Consider the following 10,618-nt stretch of genomic DNA (forward strand, 5'->3'; position numbering starts at 1 on the left):
TAAATGTACGAATAGCTGAATCCATCCAGAATGACAACCACTGGGAAATCAACTGAGTGCTTTCAAATCCGACTCCATTTCAGTTTTATACACATTCGAAGTCACTTCTGGTGATGTAATCTTTGCCGTTTTGTGTTTTTTTTATGGACGTCATTGAGACGAATAAAAGGAAAAAAGCAGTTTTTCTTATATCAAATGACATAGAAACTTTAAAAACGTAAACTGAAGAAAAGACTATGATAGATAAAAAAAAATTTCAATTCCTTTTTAATCGATAATCCTGTATGAACAAAATATATGCAGAATATGTATAAATGCAAAATATAGTAGAATATATAATCATTACATCTATCATTATTTAGTTTATAAAAATATCCTCCATATCAATATAAATAAATATATTCCTCAAAAAAATATTTTGAAGTAAACAAATATATTAATGGTTCTTTTTTTGTAAAGCCTTAGCTTCGAAAATATGAAGTATTTATAAAATTGATTCAGAAAATATAATATTTAAAAGAATAATACGGGAACATAAATAAAATTTAGATTATTTCTCCAGAGTTCGTACTTAAATAGAAAAAAAAATTATTGTCATGAGTTTTGCATTAAGAAGTTGAATACGTCTTAGGATTTTTTTTTTCATATCAAAACTCAAATTATGAGTCTATTTAGAGTAAATAAAATATTAAAATATTAAGAGCACAGTAAAATGCAATTATATTCTTACTACGTTTAGTAATTTTGAGTGCTTACTAACCTAGTTAACACTTTCTTCGATTACTGATATTTTCGAAGTGATTACTATTTTTGACGTCTCCCAAATATTTACTTAAGATGCTCTTTTTTTATAATTATCATTTCCCCTAGTGTGTTAAATGATCGATATGAGTAAAACTGATTCGAAATAAAGCATAAGTATTTAGTTTTAAAATAAACAAAACAATTGCCCCTTTGAATTGAAACATTTGCTAATGAACTAAAGAGCAGAACAATTGCCATTTCGTACTGCAAGACTGCTACATTTTCGGAAGTAATAAAAACAAATTGATTAAAAAAACCAATCCTTTATAATTTTTTAAAAAGAAGAAAGAGACTACTTCAGAGTTAGTGACTGCCACTACCAGGGCTGAAAGCCCATTTATATCAAGACGGAAAAGAGTAAAAACTGGTAACAAATAAATTTCATTATTTATTTTTTTTCGGAAATAATAAAAATCTATAACTACCAATTGTTTTTAACGGATACAATTTTTATAATGAATTGCTTCTACTCAAGGAGAAAATTAATTTCAGTGAATTGCTCAATGTTAAGAATAGATTAACTCCTCTCGAATATTATCTAATATTTAACTATTTCTCCTACCAGTATTTTTTCTTTTCCGTCTTGCTTTCAGGCCTGACCACTACTTACTTGATTAACACTAACTTTTATAAGCATATTTTGTATTAATTTAGGTCAAAATATGTGATAAAATAATTAGTATTTAGCAATTAATAAACCAGTGTCTTTTTAAGCGTTAAAGGTCAAATCTTCCAAATACGGCCCACTTCCAAACCATATTTTTAAAAATATTTTCACTTATTTAGATATAAGAGAAGCAGTTATTCGCCATTGAAAGTTTCTTAATTTACAAAATCAATTAGTGATACACTTTTGAATATGAATAAAAAATATTCTAGCTATTTTATGGATTTTATACTTCAGTAGAAATATAATTCTATAATCTAACAGATTTTTTAGTGACTGTTTTTTTTTACCTCTGGGAGTACTGAATTGAGATTGATCGATCTCTGGTTCAAGTTGCACTTACGAAATGTGGATGAATAAATGGATGTTTGAATAGCTTCGCCCTATAAGGGAGCTGGGACGCGTGTGTGGCTGAAGTCGAATTCTCAATCATAGATGGCTCCACTGAAAAATAAGAAACGCATTTTCTGCCTCAAATAAGCTTGGTTTCACCGAGTAGGCTTGTTAGTATTGGCAAGTGGCATTACAAACCAAAACAACATCAACAGATTGTTTTTTAATGATTAAAAAATACCAAAATATAGTTTTGTTTGCAGTTAGAGCATTAAGAAATATATATATTAAAGAGACATCTATGTCCCATCTGCGACAAAGGATTAAAACATATATCACTTTTCACATGAATTCTGGACACCCTTTAAAAGTAAACAAAATATACAACAAATAAATTTTTAATGCATAATTTTTTATGCGTTTCCTTTATTTTAAAACTGTTTCCTTCCTTGACTTTTTACATTATATTGCGTGTTTAAAATATTTTATTGTTTTTTTCTTCTTTTTACCAGTTTCTATTTTCATTATTTCATTAATTGTCTTTGGCTGAAAGGAACAAAATAAAAATTGAAATAATAACATGTATGAAGTTTAATTAATTTAAAAAAATGCGTTGTTTACTCTTAGAATATTAAACCAAAAATTAAAAATGGTTCTAACAAGAAATAAATACGCATCTTCTAATGGCAATTAATTAATTAGAGACAACAGAATTTCTTTAATTTTTTTCATGATTCACATTTCTTTTCATATATTTTTTAAATTTTTTCTCTATGTTTCACTTTTTCAAGTGAGATTAAAAAATTATTTCTCTTCCTTTAATCACCTGTTAGTTACAAGTATGTGAACGTAATAAAAAAGATTTTGCATATTTTTATTTAAATTTTCAACTTACTAATGGAAAATAAAAAAAGAGAAGTAATGTTTTCCATTAAAATAAGTAAGCAAATTTTTTTTAATAATTGAGAGTAAATGTTCTGTCCACTTTTTTTAATTCTACAATGCTTTTTTGATCTAATTAATTTACAAAATATTATTTTAATTGGTTCATTGATTGTAAACAGCGACATTAAAGTGCGCTTTAATTTTTATAATTAACTGAATTCAAAATTACTGTTTAAGTATTTACCATAGTAAAAATATTTTTAAATATTTTCAAATTTACAACTTTTATTTCTTTCTTATAAACGCAAGTTATGCGTAAACTTTTATTCCTAACATTCTTTCAATCCGTTGTAGTTTAAATAATTATTTTAAATTATTTACCTCTTTCTATACATTCTAATCGTATTATGAAAATATTTTCCGCTACAAAATTGCATTTTTATTATGATTGAAAATTTATAATTCTAAAATTAAAAAAAGAGATTTATCATAGAAACGAATGACTTTATGTAACTTTTTCTTGCATTTTGAATTCCTCTCTATTTTTGAAGAAAAATGGTATTTACTGCATCGGAAAGAGTGAAAAAAATTAATAATCAAATTATTTCTAGAAGCAAATATCTTTGAATTATCTAACTCGTATCGAAAATTGCTTTTACTCTTGCCATTCACATTTTTTTTTTTAATTTACAGACAGGAAAAAAAATTATGAAGTTGCTTTGATTAATTATTGATTCTTTGATTTAAGCAATTATGTTTGATAGACCAATTATTTTATGTATGCTCTTTATTATTTCTAATGAAAAAAAAAAAAATTGAGAAAGTGATTGTATGTCTCAAAAAATGATTAAGAAAAAGATATAGATAGAAATTTACAACTTGGTGAGTTTTGCTTCGGAAACAAGATAGTTTACTCTCCCTCAGCTTAAAAAATAGATAAAAATTTTGTCTAGAAGTGGCACATCTTTGTGAAAAAACTAAAGCACGAAGTTTCCTACCATGTTTTATATCTCCCCAGCCGGTTTAATTTGCACAGTCACTTACCATTTTTGTTCTCAGAAAATATGCCATTGTTCTTGGAAATGATAGTTATTTTAGAAACATTGTATCTGCTCATCTTTGTCAACACCATCTGTTGACGGAAAACTTTGGCCTAGTGATACTAGATTTAGTGGTTTTTTTAAGCAAAATTCAGCCAACCGTATATTCCTGTGTCTTTCTGTAATAACTTTTTTTTTAGTAACTGAATTTTCAAATTATCGATGATTTTTGGTGCACCCTATAAGAAAGAATAATTTACATTTGAGATACGACAATACGGTATTCACTTGTTACATAAGCCAAGAAGGTAAAACCACCAGAATTTGTTCGTAATTAGTTAAGAATTTTCCTGATCATAAATCAAGATATTTACATTTCGCCTATAAAACTTCATGATAGGCTTTACTTCCTGTTGAAATAGTTGAATTTTATGGCATGTTAAAATAAAAAACTACATATAAACTGTCTGAGAACTATTGCGTACTTTTTTTACTTCAAGAAGGTGTGCTGGAATTTCCTATTAGTATCTTAACCCCTTGGGGACGGGTGATTCAGAAAAGCATTCGTACGAAATCAGAATCAAGTTGTAATTAAATAAAAAGCGGTAACTTAAATGTAGTCGTTGCTAATTTGACAGACTTACTTTGCTTTTTCTTTAATTATTGTTAGTTTAATCATATATATAATCAATGTTAGTTCAAAGTATAACTAAATAGTTTTATTTTGAACAAACTAATGGTGAATTAAATAAATCAAACAATTATAACTCCGCCCACAAATAAACTGCTAAAGAATTACTTTGATTACCAGTTTTATCTTTTTATCCTGATTGATACAGTTTCATGCTGTCACGTATTTGTGACAGTCGGCGCGAAAGGGTTAGCTATTATTTTTTTAAATTTAAAATAAATTGATATTGTTTAATCTATATCTTATGAAATTATCTATTATCGGTATCATTTTGTGTGTGTTTTTTGTTTTCAAAGTAAAATTAAAACAAGAACTTTATAATATAAATTTAAAATTGATACAAGATACATTTGAGAAACGTTTCTCGAAAAAGAGCACTGATAAATAAATACCACTTTAATAATTATATGAATTTTAATAAATTTATTCGTATATAGTAATATCATATTTTACAACTTCCACATAAGTGTTATTTTCAATGATGGAGCATTGTTTCCCCTTCGGATTGGTTCTCCGGTTCAACTGTTTAGTTAGTTAATATTTCATATGTAATGAGCTCAATTAACATAATAATTATTAACTTCTTGAGTCCAATACATTGGACAATTTTATCATTATAAAGCAGGCATTTCGCGGCTCTTTCTTGAAACTTATACCACTACAAAAGCAGGGTTGAAAAATCGTACATACCAAGACGGAAAAGAGTAGAAACTGGTAAGAAATAAATTTCATTCTTTAATTTTTTTTCGGAAGTAATAAAAATCTACAACTACCAATTGTTTTTAACGGATACAATTTTTATATTGAATTGCTTCTTCGTCGAGAATAAATTAATTACAGTGAATTTTGTATTGTTATGAATAGATTAACTCCTCCCGAAAATGATCTAATGTTGAAATAATTCTCCTACCAGTATTTCCTCTTTCCGTCTCACTTTCAGGCCTGCTACAAAGCGATTTTTTATGAAAAAATATTATTTCTTTTAAACTTGTCTGCTGATATTTTAAACATTTGACGTAAATTAGTATACCTTTTTATGTATATTTTTTCTCATATATGAAAATGTCATTTTGGTATTTTTTAATAATAAAACACTGTCTAATAGTTACTAAAAGAGGATTTGATAGATTATTAGAAATATCTTTGCATTAGGACATAAAATCCAAAAAAAGCTTTTTATTTCCAATGAGCTGTACAATCGGTTGTGCCTATGAGCAGACCTAGTGCGTTCTCCAGAGGTGGTATACACTCTTTCAGGACCACCACAATGAGTGAGATACCGTTGGTCATGTTAATTTGGAAGTTTAGTTTCTGCCACACTAGATGACAGCACCGAGACTCTATTTGGATGCTAAAGTGCACGAGGAATTTAATTTTGCCGGAAATGCCAAGAACCAATAAGGCACTACAGGGATCTTTTTCATGCCGCATAATCATACGACATGGCCGCTGAAGATTTTCTGCATCCCGAAAATCCGGTGTCTGGGCCGGGGATCGAACCCGCGACTTGGGCTCAGAAGGCCGACGGCAAGCCAAATGCGCCACCCAGCCATAAATCCAAAAAAGTATTTTTAAAAAAAAAATGTTTTTTTTTTCCGTCAAAATCCAAAAATATATCAATAATGGATTTTGTAAATTAAAGAAATTTCAATAATGAATAACTGTTTCTTTTAGATATAAGTAACTGCAAATAAGTGATTGAAAATATAATGTTTGGAAGTGAATCGTGTTTGGAAGATTTTACCTCTAACGCAGAAAAGACATCGAAGTTTCATTTTGTATTTCATAACCATTATTACAATTCTGAATATAAAATTTTTCACTTATTTTGATCTGAACTAAATGCAAAACAATGAAAAAAGTATAAAAAATATGTTAAAGAGAAATTCCGCATCAAAAGGTTAATTACAACGGAAAATTGATTGAATTGTAAGTAAAATTAAAAATTGATAAATTTTAATTGAGCGTCCAATTGAACTTAAAATTAAAAATTGATTCAATTTACCTTTCGAACTGTTCTAAGACACGTAAATAATTTATTTTTTAATTCTATTTTTTTAGTGCATGACCAATTTTGTATTGATCATGGTAAATCAATAGAATTCAATCAATCAGTAGATAAATAGAATTAAGTGTATTTTACTCCATGCCACGTGTGTATTCATTCCATGTATTTTCTCCCACAACAGTTTATTTTATTCCACATCAGTTCATTTTTCACCAACATGTCAAAAAATTCAATATACAATTATTGAACAGTACATAAAAAGTGTTAACATTTCAAATGTATCATATAACTCAATTGAATTATTGTTTTTAATTAATTTATTGCATTTGCGAGTTTATTTTCTTTTGAGCTACATATTTCTGTGTAAGCATGTTTGCTCAGTATTGCGAATTTATAAAGTATTATAGCTTGGATCTCACCGGGCAAAAATAGCACTTTTTTCTTGTTTGACTTTAGGAGCAACTCGGCCATAATACTAAACTGTTTGTTGATGAAAGAGATACTATAAATTTCAACCGTTATTCTTCTGATAGCTTTTTTGAAAAGGCTTAGCAAAGCATTTAGAGAACTTGCTTCGAATAGAGTATTACGATACTAAAGGAGGAACACGAAATTGTAGCAGTTTATTTGCCATTGGCGATTAAAGGAATTAAGGAACATTCTTAATCCTTTAGAAATAGGATGAGCGATAGCAATAAAGATCGTTGATTGTAAACGAGCCATTTTCTTCATGATCCAAATAAATGAGTAGAATGATATCATAAATAAATGACGTTGCTTTTGGAAGAGGAAAAAAGAATATTTTCTTTATTTTTATTTTTTTTTAGTAAAATGATGTATTTCGATTCCCTTCTGAGCTTTAAGGGTGTTTCTTAAAAGCACCGTCGTAACACGAAATGATTGTTTTTTTGAGAATAATATGCCGTTTTTAAAACTGCTGTGAGTTTGCAACTGTTACTCATGTCAAGTCAAGTTTAGCCTATCTAAAGCTATTTTTGTTTAAGCTTATTTTAAAAATGGCGCAAAACGTTAATATGGTGAAAAGCCGCAGTTTTGCGTGAATGAAAAGCGTTTGTAGTCTGATTTTTTAATATTTTAAAACTTACTGCAATGCTGCATTACCTGGGCTCAAACTTGCAAAACAAATTGCATAAACTGAGATACGGCTGTGATTTTGATAATTTTCGTCAAGGTGGAAAAATGTCGAAACATTAGGAGAGTTTTTTAAAAAAATTAATACATTTAAAATTATTTCAGTTATTTCTCTGTTCTAAGACCCAGATAATTCTTCAAGGCAAGTTTGTATATATATATATATATATATATATATATATATATATATATATATATATATATATATAAATACAAGAAAACACGAAGAAAGTTACGAAAAACAATGTGCAAATCCATTTCGGGCAAATCCGTGTTAAAATTATCTATTAAAATTTTTTTCTTTGATAATTTAAATAATTTTACTATGTGCTAATCCATATCGTGCAAATCCGCGGTTAAAATTATTTGCAAAACAGGCAATTTATGTTTCTCTTTTCTATTTTTTCTTAAATAAACATCTAACTTCTAAAACTATTTATGATCATTTTTTAAAATTACCCAGTATAATATTACCTTGCGCACATCCATTTCGGGCCCATCCTTGGTAACTTACAAATCAAATCTCAGAATAACAAATCATTTCAGCAGTGCAGTAAGAACGACACTTTAAAACCCTCTTGTTATGCTCAATTTGCGCTTTTGTTTTCATCTTTTGTTTTCATATTTTGTAATCTGGCAATCTTTCTGCGAAAACATTTTTAAATCATTCTTGAAAATTTTTTCGTCCATGTTAGTTGATCTGATTTTGCTACTCGCTTTATAGCCCCTTTTTAATGTTTTTTTCTTTTTATTTCATTTTATTTTCTGTTTTTACATGTTATTTTTACTTATTTTTACTTTTTGTGATCTATTTTATTTATTGTTATTTTTATTAAAAAAATTTTTGAGTGCTCCTCACACTATTGTATTAATATATTTTGCTTTGGCTTTATTGATACAATATCAGAAAGCACTCTGTTTTGCGGATATAATCGTGTGGGCGGAAGAAAAGATTATATATTTTATCGGCTTTTTTTTTCGATTTTTTAAATAAAATTTCATTCATTTTTTTTTATATATATATCTATAAACTGTTGATTGTTATTTTTTACTTATTATTCCCCCCCACCTTTTTTTTTCTTCATATGTCTCAAATTTTTCTTTGTTTTATTCTTCATTTTGAACTATATATATATATATATATACATATATATATATATATATATATATATATATATATATATATATATATATATATATATATATATATATATATATATATATATATATATATATATATATATATATATATATATATATATATATATATATATATAGTTTCTCGAGATATATATCGCATTGCTTCTAGTGTAAGGCCCTTCAACTATGTTTTTTCTTTTTTTCCTTGTTGACAGATCTTAGGAAAATAACTTTAAAACTAAAAACTTCGTTGCTATGTTAAATAAAGGTAGAAACCGAACAAAAATTACTCACCGGTTTAGAGTACTTTTATTAATAGTGTAAATTTTTGTTTTTTAATTGCGTACAAATTATATGAAAGAAATTTCGAATTTCATCCAGCAATCAATTTAGTTTCTATGTTTTTATTCAGCCTTCGTCTTAAGTAACTATCCAATTTTTACGTATAATATGGAAAACAATAAGTCTATGGTTCTACATTATTGGCTCATCAGATGTCTCTTAAACTAATATCAACCGTTTAAGTGCCTAATTAAGAATGGATTAACAAAATAACTTGAAACTTTATAAACTTACTACTAAAGAGTGTCTAAAGACATATTTAAGGATATGTATATACATATATAGATTTGATAAAATATTAAAAAAAATAAGTGAAGGTTTTTTTAAGTGTGTTTCATCGTTTTACAATAGCTTTTTGTATTTAAATTATTTACAATGCGTAAAGTAAAATGTTTGAAGTTGAAGTAATTGTTAAAGTAAATTGTTGAGTTGTGTTGAAGTAAATGTTTTCGTTCGAAACTGAATGGTATTGACTTAAAAGTGTGGTAAATAGTAAAATATCCTTTTTGGAAATAAAATAATTGTTCAAAATTTCGTATTAAAGATATTTACGATGTGTGAAGTAAATGTTCAAATAAAGTGTTGAAGAAAATGTTTCTTTATTGGAAATACAATTATAGTTCAAAGTTTTGTAAAGCCAAAATTAATTATATGTTGACTAGAAATTCTACACATCAAAAATAGTTCATAAAATATGTCACAAAGAACACAGTTCACGTGTCTATTTGCAATATTCTTTCAAATTCTGTCGTCTCATCAAATTTCATTTTTTATTCGACTTAATAATTGGGTTTACGATTTTTCATTTCTTAATCGGACTTCATACTAGAATTCGATTTTGCACTTCATCTGCTGAAATATTAATTTTAATTATTCCCTTCTATGTTTTTTTTTATAAATTAAGTCTTCTGATTTATCAGGCTCTAACTGACAAATGTCTTCAAAATCTGAATCAGAAAAAGTTTCTAAGAGGGCTAAAACACGATGAAAAGAGTAATTGAAATTTTAAAATGAAAGAAATGAAGAAATACCTACTTCTTTTACTCTTTTGGTAACTATAAATATTTCTCAGAGACAATATAACCCTTGAAATGACAATGTTCCAAAAAATTTCCTGTTTGGTTTTTAACAAATATTTTATTTTTAAAAATGCTAAGTGAGATTTTAAGTTTGATGCCAAATAAAGGATTAAAATCTCCCTTTAAAAGCTTTCAAGTATCGAAGCCGTATTATAAAAAAATGAATGTTTGGTAAATTATATTATAAGCACGAGAAAAATGTAGAAATTCAATTCTAAATACATACAATTATTAAAAATTAAATTCTATTCTATTTCTAAAATTTAAAAAAGAAAATCAAATAATTTTAGTAAACAACCGAACTAAATGCAAAATATACTTCATGATGTAAATTTTAAATTTATGAAAAATAATATTATTTGCATTTTAATTGCTCAGTAAGTTCATGCTTAAAGTATATGTTCATTTTTCGAAAATTACCTACTAAACTGTAAATATTGAATATTAATTTTTTATTTTAGTAACATTTACATACTT

This window comes from Parasteatoda tepidariorum, chromosome 4 (genome assembly GCF_982258835.1).
Source record: "Parasteatoda tepidariorum strain Cologne lab strain chromosome 4, Ptep-v5.0, whole genome shotgun sequence".
NCBI lineage: Eukaryota > Metazoa > Arthropoda > Arachnida > Araneae > Theridiidae > Parasteatoda > Parasteatoda tepidariorum.